Source organism: Pseudophryne corroboree, chromosome 10 (genome assembly GCF_028390025.1).
Source record: "Pseudophryne corroboree isolate aPseCor3 chromosome 10, aPseCor3.hap2, whole genome shotgun sequence".
Taxonomy (NCBI): Eukaryota; Metazoa; Chordata; class Amphibia; order Anura; family Myobatrachidae; genus Pseudophryne; species Pseudophryne corroboree.
The window spans coordinates 356,891,770-356,902,947 of NC_086453.1; positions in this window are offsets into that span (position 1 = coordinate 356,891,770).

Sequence of the window (11,178 nt, forward strand, 5' to 3'; positions counted from 1 at the left end):
GCAACCCCCTCCACATACAGCAACACTGTCTCCCACTCATGCACACATAGAGCAACACTATCTCCCCTGCCAGCACCCCCTCCACCCACCCACACATACAGCAACACTGTCTCCCACCCAAGCACACATACAGCAACACTGTCTCCCCTGCCAGCACCCCCCTCCACCCAACCCACACATAGAGCAACACTGTCTCCCACCCACGCACACATACAGCAACACTGTCTCCCCTGCCAGTACCCCCTCCACCCACATATACAGCAACACTGTCTCCCACCCACGCACACATACAGCAACACTGTCTTCCCTGCCTGCACCCCCCTCCACCCACGCACACATACAGCAACACTGTCACCCCTGCCAGTACCCCCCTCCACCCACCCACATATATAGCAACACTGTCTCCCACCCACGCACACATACAGCAACACTGTCTTCCCTGCCAGCACCCCCTTCCACCCACCCACACATACAGCAACACTGTCTCCCACCCACGCACACATACTGCAACACTGTCTCCCCTGCCAGCACCCCCTCCACCCACACACACATACAGCAACACTGTCTCCCCTGCCAGCACCCCCCTCCACCCACCCACACATACAGCAACACTGTCTCCCACCCACGCACACATACAGCAACACTGTCTCCCCTGCCAGTACCCCCTCCACCCACCCACATATACAGCAACACTGTCTCCCACCCACGCACACATACAGCAACACTGTCTCCCCTGCCAGTACCCCCCTCCACCCACCCACATATACAGCAACACTGTCTCCCACCCACGCACACATACAGCAACACTGTCTCCCCTGCCAGCACCCCCCTCCACAGACCCACACATACAGCAACACTGTCTCCCACTCATGCACACATAGAGAAACACTATCTCCCCTGCCAGCACCCCCTCCACCCACCCACACATACAGCAACACTGTCTCCCACCCAAGCACACATACAGCAACACTGTCTCCCCTGCCAGCACCCCCCTCCACCCAACCCACACATACAGCAACACTGTCTCCCACCCACGCACACATACAGCAACACTGTCTCCCCTGCCAGTACCCCCTCCACCCACCCACATATACAGCAACACTGTCTCCCACCCGCAACACTGTCTTCCCTGCCTGCACCCCCCTCCACCCACGCACACATACAGCAACACTGTCACCCCTGCCAGTACCCCCCTACACCCACCCACATATATAGCAACACTGTCTCCCACCCACGCACACATACAGCAACACTGTCTTCCCTGCCAGCACTCCCTTCCACCCACCCACACATACAGCAACACTGTCTCCCACCCACGCACACATACAGCAACACTGTCTCCCCTGCCAGCACCCCCTCCACCCACACACACATACAGCAACACTGTCTCCCACCCACGCAGACATACAGCAACACTGTCTCCCCTGCCAGCACCCCCCTCCACAGACCCACACATACAGCAACACTGTCTCCCTCTCATGCACACATAGAGAAACACTATCTCCCCTGCCAGCACCCCCTCCACCCACCCACACATACAGCAACACTGTCTCCCACCCAAGCACACATACAGCAACACTGTCTCCCCTGCCAGCACCCCCCTCCACCCAACCCACACATACAGCAACACTGTCTCCCACCCACGCACACATACAGCAACACTGTCTCCCCTGCAAGTACCCCCTCCACCCACCCACATATACAGCAACACTGTCTCCCACCCGCAACACTGTCTTCCCTGCCTGCACCCCCCTCCACCCACGCACACATACAGCAACACTGTCACCCCTGCCAGTACCCCCCTCCACCCACCCACATATATAGCAACACTGTCTCCCACGCACGCACACATACAGCAACACTGTCTTCCCTGCCAGCACTCCCTTCCACCCACCCACACATACAGCAACACTGTCTCCCACCCACGCACACATACAGCAACACTGTCTCCCCTGCCAGCACCCCCTCCACCCACACACACATACAGCAACACTGTCTCCCACCCACGCACACATACAGCAACACTGTCTTCCCTGCCAGCACCCCCATCCACCCACCCACACATACAGCAACACTGTCTCAAACCCACGCACACATACAGCAACACTGTCTCCCCTGCCAGCACCCCCCTCAACCCACCCACACATACAGCAACACTGTCTCCCACCCACACAGACATACAGCAACACTGCCTCCCCTACCAGCACCCCCTCCACCCACACATACAGCAACACTGTCTCCCACTCACACACACATAGAGCAACACTGTCTCCCCTGCCAGCACCCCCTCCACCCACCCACACATACAGCAACACTGTCTCCCACCCACGCACACATACAGCAACACTGTCTCCCCTGCCAGCACCCCCCTCCACCCACCCACACATACAGCAACACTGTCTCCCACCCACGCACACATACAGCAACACTGTCTCCCCTGCCAGTACCCCCCTCCACCCACCCCCATATACAGCAACACTGTCTCCCACCCACGCACACATACAGCAACACTGTATCCCCTGCCAGCACCCCCCTTCACCCACACACACTTACAGCAACACTGTCTCCCACCCACGCACACATACAGCAACACTGTCTCCCCTGCCAGCACCCCCCTCCACCAACCCACACATACAGCAACACTGTCTCCCACCCACGCAGACATACAGCAACACTGTCTCCCCTACCAGCACCCCCTCCACCCACACATACAGCAACAATGTCTCCCACCCACGCACACATACAGCAACACTGTCTCCCCTGCCAGCACCCACCTCCACCCACCCACACATACAGCAACACTGTCTCCCACCCACGCACACATACAGCAACACTGTCTCCCCTGCCAGCACCCCCTCCACCCACCCACACATACAGCAACACTGTCTCCCACCCACGCAGACGTACAGCAACACTGTCTCCCCTACCAGCACCCCCTCCACCCACACACACATACAGCAACACTGACTCCCACCCACGCACACATACAGCAACACTGTCTTCCCTGCCAGCACCCCCTCCACCCACCCACACATACAGCAACACTGTCTCCCCTGCCAGTACCCCCTCCACCCACCCACATATACAGCAACACTGTCTCCCACCCACGCACACATACAGCAACACTGTCTCCCCTGCCAGCACCCCCCTCCACCCACACACACTTACAGCAACACTGTCTCCCACCCACGCACACATACACAACACTGTCTCCCCTGCCAGCACCCCCTCCACCCACCCACACATACAGCAACACTGTCTCCCACCCACGCAGACATACAGCAACACTGTCTCCCCTACCAGCACCCCCTCCACCCACACATACAGCAACACTGTCTCCCAACCCACGCACACATACAGCAACACTGTCTCCCCTGCCAGCACCCCCCTCCACCCACCCACACATACAGCAACACTGTCTCCCACCCACGCACACATACAGCAACACTGTCTCCCCTGCCAGCACCCCCTCCACCAACCCACACATACAGCAACACTGTCTCCCACCCACGCAGACATACAGCAACACTGTCTCCCCTACAAGCACCCCCTCCACCCACACACACATACAGCAACACTGTCTCCCACCCACGCACACATACAGCAACACTGTCTTCCCTGCCAGCACCCCCCTCCACCCACCCACACATACAGCAACACTGTCTCCCACCGATGCACACATACATCAACACTGACTCCCCTGCTAGCAACCCCCTCCACATACAGCAACACTGTCTCCCACTCACGCACACATAGAGCAACACTGTCTCCCCTGCCAGCACCCCCTTCCACCCACCCACACATACAGCAACACTGTCTCCCACCCACACATACAGCAACACTGTCTCCCACCCACGCACACATACAGCAACACTGTCTCCCCTGCCAGCACCCCATTCCACCCACCCACACATACAGCAACACTGTCTCCCACCCACGGTCACATACAGCAACACTGTCTCCCCTGCCAGCACCCCCCTCCACATACAGCAACACTGTCTTCCCTGCCAGCACCCCCATCCACCCACCCACACACACATACAGCAACACTGTCTCAAACCCACGCACACATACAGCAACACTGTCTCCCCTGCCAGCACCCCCCTCCACCCACCCACACATACAGCAACACTGTCTCCCACCCACGCACACATACAGCAACACTGTCTTCCCTGCCAGCACCCGCTCCACCCACACATACAGCAACACTGTCTCCCACCCACTCACACATACAGCAACACTGTCTCCCCTGCCAGCACCCCCTACACCCACCCACACATACAGCAACACTGTCTCCCACCCACACATACAGCAACACTGTCTCCCACCCACGCACACATACAGCAACACTGTCTTCCCTGCCAGCACCCCCATCCACCCACCCACACTTACAGCAACACTGTCTCAAACTCACGCACGCATACAGCTACACTGTCTCCCCTACCAGCACCACCCTCCACCCACCCACACATACAGCAACACTGTCTCCCACCTATACACACATACAGCAACACTGTCTCCCCTGCCAGCACCCCCCTCCACCCACCCACACATACAGCAACACTGTCTCCCACCTATGCACACATACAGCAATACTGTCTCCCCTGCCAGCAACCCCCTCCACATACAGCAACACTGTCTCCCACTCACGCACACATAGAGCAACACTGTCTCTCCTGCCAGCACCCCCTTCCACCCACCCACACATACAGCAACACTGTCTCCCACCCACACACACATACAGCAACACTGTCTCCCACCCACGCACACATACAGCAACACTGTCTCCCCAGCCAGCACCCCCTCCACCCACCCACACATACAGCAACACTGTCTCCCACCCACGCAGACATACAGCAACACTGTCTCCCCTACCAGCACCCCCTCCACCCACACACACATACAGCAACACTGTCTACCACCCACGCACACATACAGCAACACTGTCTTCCCTGCCAGCACCCCCATCCACCCACACACACATACAGCAACACTGTCTCCCACCCACGCAGACATACAGCAACACTGTCTCCCCTGCCAGCACCCCCCTCCACACACCCACACATACAGCAACACTGTCTCCCACACACGCACACATAGAGCAACACTATCTCCCCTACCAGCACCCCCTCCACCCACCCACACATACAGCAACACTGTCTCCCACCCAAGCACACATACAGCAACACTGTCTCCCCTGCCAGCACCCCCCTCCACCCACCCACACATACAGCAACACTGTCTCCCACCCACGCACACATACAGCAACACTGTCTCCCCTGCCAGTACCCCCCTCCACCCACCCACATATAAAGCAACACTCTCTCCCACCCACGCACACATACAGCAACACTGTCTTCCCTGCCTGCACCCCCCTCCACCCACGCACACATACAGCAACACTGTCACCCCTGCCAGTACCCCCCTCCACCCACCAACACATACAGCAACACTGTCTCCCACCCACGCACACATACAGCAACACTGTCTCCCCTGCCAGCACCCCCTCCACCCACACACACATACAGCAACACTGTATCCCACCAACGCACACATACAGCAACACTGTCTTCCCTGCCAGCACCCCCATCCACCCACCCACACATACAGCAACACTGTCTCCCACCCACGCACACATAGAGCAACACTGTCTCCCACCCACGCACACATACAGCAACACTGTCTCCCCTGCCAGCACCCCCTTCCACCCACCTACACATACAGCAACACTGTCTCCCACCCACGCACACATACAGCAACACTGTCTCCCACCCACGCACACATACAGCAACACTGTCTCCCCTGCCAGTACTCCCCTCCACCCACCCACACATACAGCAACACTGTCTCCCACCCACGCAGACATACAGCAACACTGTCTCCCCTACCATCACCCCCTCCACCCACACATACAGCAACACTGTCTCCCACTCACGCACACATAGAGCAACACTGTCTCCCCTGCCAGCACCCCCTTCACCCACCCACACATACAGCAACACTGTCTCCTACCCACGCACACATACAGCAACACTGTATCCCCTGCCAGCACCCCCCTCCACCCACCCACACATAGAGCAACACTGTCTCCCACCCACGCAGACATACAGCAACACTGTCTCCCCTACCAGCACCCCCTCCACCCACATATACAGCAACACTGTCTCCCACCCACGCACACATACAGCAACACTGTCTCCCCTGCCAGCACCCCCTCCACCCACCCACACATACAGCAACACTGTCTCCCACCCACGCAGACATACAGCAACACTGTCTCCCCTACCAGCACCCCCTCCACCCACACACACATACAGCAACACTGTCTACCACCCACGCACACATACAGCAACACTGTCTTCCCTGCCAGCACCCCCATCCACCCACACACACATACAGCAACACTGTCTCCCACCCACGCAGACATACAGCAACACTGTCTCCCCTGCCAGCACCCCCCTCCACACACCCACACATACAGCAACACTGTCTCCCACTCACGCACACATAGAGCAACACTATCTCCCCTACCAGCACCCCCTCCACCCACCCACACATACAGCAACACTGTCTCCCACCCAAGCACACATACAGCAACACTGTCTCCCCTGCCAGCACCCCCCTCCACCCACCCACACATACAGCAACACTGTCTCCCACCCACGCACACATACAGCAACACTGTCTCCCCTGCCAGTACCCCCCTCCACCCACCCACATATAAAGCAACACTCTCTCCCACCCACGCACACATACAGCAACACTGTCTTCCCTGCCTGCACCCCCCTCCACCCACGCACACATACAGCAACACTGTCACCCCTGCCAGTACCCCCCTCCACCCACCAACACATACAGCAACACTGTCTCCCACCCACGCACACATACAGCAACACTGTCTCCCCTGCCAGCACCCCCTCCACCCACACACACATACAGCAACACTGTATCCCACCAACGCACACATACAGCAACACTGTCTTCCCTGCCAGCACCCCCATCCACACATACAGCAACACTGTCTCCCCTGCCAGCACCCCCCTCCACAGACCCACACATACAGCAACACTGTCTCCCACCCACGCAGACATACAGCAACACTGTCTCCCCTACCAGCACCCCCTCCACCCACACATACAGCAACACTGTCACCCACTCACGCACACATAGAGCAACACTGTCACCCTGCCAGCACCCCCTCCACCCACCCACACATACAGCAACACTGTCTCCCACCCACGCACACATACAGCAACACTGTCTCCCCTGCCAGCACCCCCCTCCACCCACACATACAGCAACACTGTCTCCCACCCACGCACACATACAGCAACACTGTCTCCCCTGCCAGTACCCCCCTCCACCCACCCACCACCCACGCACACATACAGCAACACTGTCTCCCCTGCCAGCACCCCCTCCACCCACACACACTTACAGCAACACTGTCTCCCACCCACGGACACATACAGCAACACTGTCTCCCCTGCCAGCACCCCCTCCACCCACACATACAGCCAACAACACTGTCTCCCACCCACGCAGACATACAGCAACACTGTCTCCCCTACCAGCACCCCCTCCACCCACATATACAGCAACACTGTCTCCCACCCACGCACACATACAGCAACACTGTCTCCCCTGCCAGCACCCCCTCCACCCACCCACACATACAGCAACACTGTCTCCCACCCACGCAGACATACAGCAACACTGTCTCCCCTACCAGCACCCCCTCCACCCACACACACATACAGCAACACTGTCTACCACCCACGCACACATACAGCAACACTGTCTTCCCTGCCAGCACCCCCATCCACCCACACACACATACAGCAACACTGTCTCCCACCCACGCAGACATACAGCAACACTGTCTCCCCTGCCAGCACCCCCCTCCACACACCCACACATACAGCAACACTGTCTCCCACTCACGCACACATAGAGCAACACTATCTCCCCTACCAGCACCCCCTCCACCCACCCACACATACAGCAACACTGTCTCCCACCCAAGCACACATACAGCAACACTGTCTCCCCTGCCAGCACCCCCCTCCACCCACCCACACATACAGCAACACTGTCTCCCACCCACGCACACATACAGCAACACTGTCTCCCCTGCCAGTACCCCCCTCCACCCACCCACATATAAAGCAACACTCTCTCCCACCCACGCACACATACAGCAACACTGTCTTCCCTGCCTGCACCCCCCTCCACCCACGCACACATACAGCAACACTGTCACCCCTGCCAGTACCCCCCTCCACCCACCAACACATACAGCAACACTGTCTCCCACCCACGCACACATACAGCAACACTGTCTCCCCTGCCAGCACCCCCTCCACCCACACACACATACAGCAACACTGTATCCCACCAACGCACACATACAGCAACACTGTCTTCCCTGCCAGCACCCCCATCCACCCACCCACACATACAGCAACACTGTCTCCCCTGCCAGCACCCCCCTCCACAGACCCACACATACAGCAACACTGTCTCCCACCCACGCAGACATACAGCAACACTGTCTCCCCTACCAGCACCCCCTCCACCCACACATACAGCAACACTGTCACCCACTCACGCACACATAGAGCAACACTGTCTCCCTGCCAGCACCCCCTCCACCCACCCACACATACAGCAACACTGTCTCCCACCCACGCACACATACAGCAACACTGTCTCCCCTGCCAGCACCCCCCTCCACCCACCCACACATACAGCAACACTGTCTCCCACCCACGCACACATACAGCAACACTGTCTCCCCTGCCAGTACCCCCCTCCACCCACCCACCACCCACGCACACATACAGCAACACTGTCTCCCCTGCCAGCACCCCCTCCACCCACACACACTTACAGCAACACTGTCTCCCACCCACGGACACATACAGCAACACTGTCTCCCCTGCCAGCACCCCCTCCACCCACACATACAGCCAACAACACTGTCTCCCACCCACGCAGACATACAGCAACACTGTCTCACCTACCAGCACCCCCTCCACCCACACATACAGCAACACTGTCTCCCACCCACGCACACATACAGTAACACTGTCTCCTCTGACAGCACCCTCCTCCACCCACCCACACATACAGCAACACTGTCTCCCACCCACGCACACATACATCAACACTGTCTTCCCTGCCAGCACCCCATCCACCCACCCACACATACAGCAACACTGTCTCCCACTATGCACACATACAGCAACACTGTCTCCCCTGCCAGCAACCCCCTCCACATACAGCAACACTGTCTCCCACTCACGCACACATAGAGCAACACTGTCTCCCCTGCCAGCACCCCCTTCCACCCACCCACACATACAGCAACACTGTCTCCCACCCACGCACACATACAGCAACACTGTCTCCCCTGCCAGCACCCCCCTCCACCCACCCACACATACAGCAACACTGTCTCCCACCCACGCACACATACAGCAACACTGTCTCCCCTGCCAGCACAACCCCTCCACACAGCAGGGAGGAGGAGGGGGGTGGCCGGACACACAGCAGGGGAGGGGGGGTAGCCGGACACACAGCAGGGGAGAGGGGGGGAGGCCGGACACAGCAGGGGAGGTGAGGGTGGCCGGACACACAACAGGGGAGGGGAGGGTTGCCGGACACACAGCAGGGGAGGGGAGGGTGGCCGGACACACAGCAGGGGAGGGGAGGGTGGCCGGACACACAGTATGGGGGGGACACACAGCAGGGAGGGGGGTTGCTGGACACAGTGGAGGAGGGGGGGTGGCCGGACACAGCGGGAGGAGGGGGGGTGGCCAGACACACAGCAGGGAAGGGGAGCCGGACACACAGCAGGGAGCGGGGGTGCCCGGACACAGCGGAAGGAGGAGGGGGGGGGGGGCTGACAAAGCGGAAGGCGTGGCCGGACACACACAGCAGGGAGTGCGGGGGACGGACACACAGCAGGTAGGAGGGGGGGGTGGCCGGACACAGCGGGAGGAGGGGAGGGTGGCCGGACACACAGCAGGGAGGGAGGGGCAGACACACAGCTTGGGAGGGGGGGGCGGACACACAGCAGGGGAGGGGGTGGCCGGACACACAGCAGGGGAGGGGGTGGCCGGACACACAGCAGGGGAGGGGGTGGCCGGACACATAGCAGGGAGGGAGGGGGGGTGGCCGGACACACAGCAGGGAGGGAGGGGGGGTGGCCGGACACACAGCAGGACGGGGAAGGGGCCGGACAAACAGCAGGGAGGGGGGGCGGACAAACAGCAGGGAGGGGGGGGGGGGCGACACACAGAATGGAGGGCGGGGGGGGACACACAGCAGGGAGGGCGGAGGGGGGGATGGAAGGACACACAGCAGGGCGGGCAGGGGGAGGGGATGGACACACATCAGGGTGGGCAGGCGGGGGGGAGGGGATGGACACACAGCAGGGCAGGCGGGCGGGGGGGGAGGGGACGGACACACAGCAGGGAGAGCGAGGGGGGGGACGGACACACAGCAGGGAGTGCGGGGGGGGTGGACACACAGCAGGGAGGATGGGGGGACGGGGGGACACACAGCAGGGAGGGCGGGGGGGTGACACAGCAGGGAGGGCGGGGGGGGTGGACACACAACAGGGAAGGCGGGAGGGGGACACGCAGCAGGGGGGGAACACAGCAGGGGGGGACACACAGCAGGGGGGGGCACACAGCAGGGGGGGCACACAGCAGGGGAGGACACACAGCAGGGGGGGACACACAGCAGGGGGGGACACACAGCAGGGGGGACACACAGCAGGGGGGGGGGACACAGCAGGGGTGTGTGGCCGGACACACAGCAGGGAGGGAGGCGGGGAGGTGGCCGGACATACAGCAGGAAGGGGAGGGGGCCGGACACACAGCAGGGAGGGGGGGGGGCGGACACACAGCAGGTAGGGGGGGGGGACACACAGCAGGGAAGGCGGGGGGAGGAGGGGAGGCCGGTGCCTGTATATGGCTGTGTGGGTGACACCTCATAAAATTGCTCCCAGGTCACCTCAGGGGATGCCGTGACACGGCGGCTGCATTACCCTGGGGAATAACAGCACCGTGTCTGGGGCAGGGGGAACCCCACGCGTGAGGAGGGGGTGGGGGTGGCCAGACACACAGCAGGGAGGGAGGGGGGGTGGCCGGACACACAGCAGGGAGG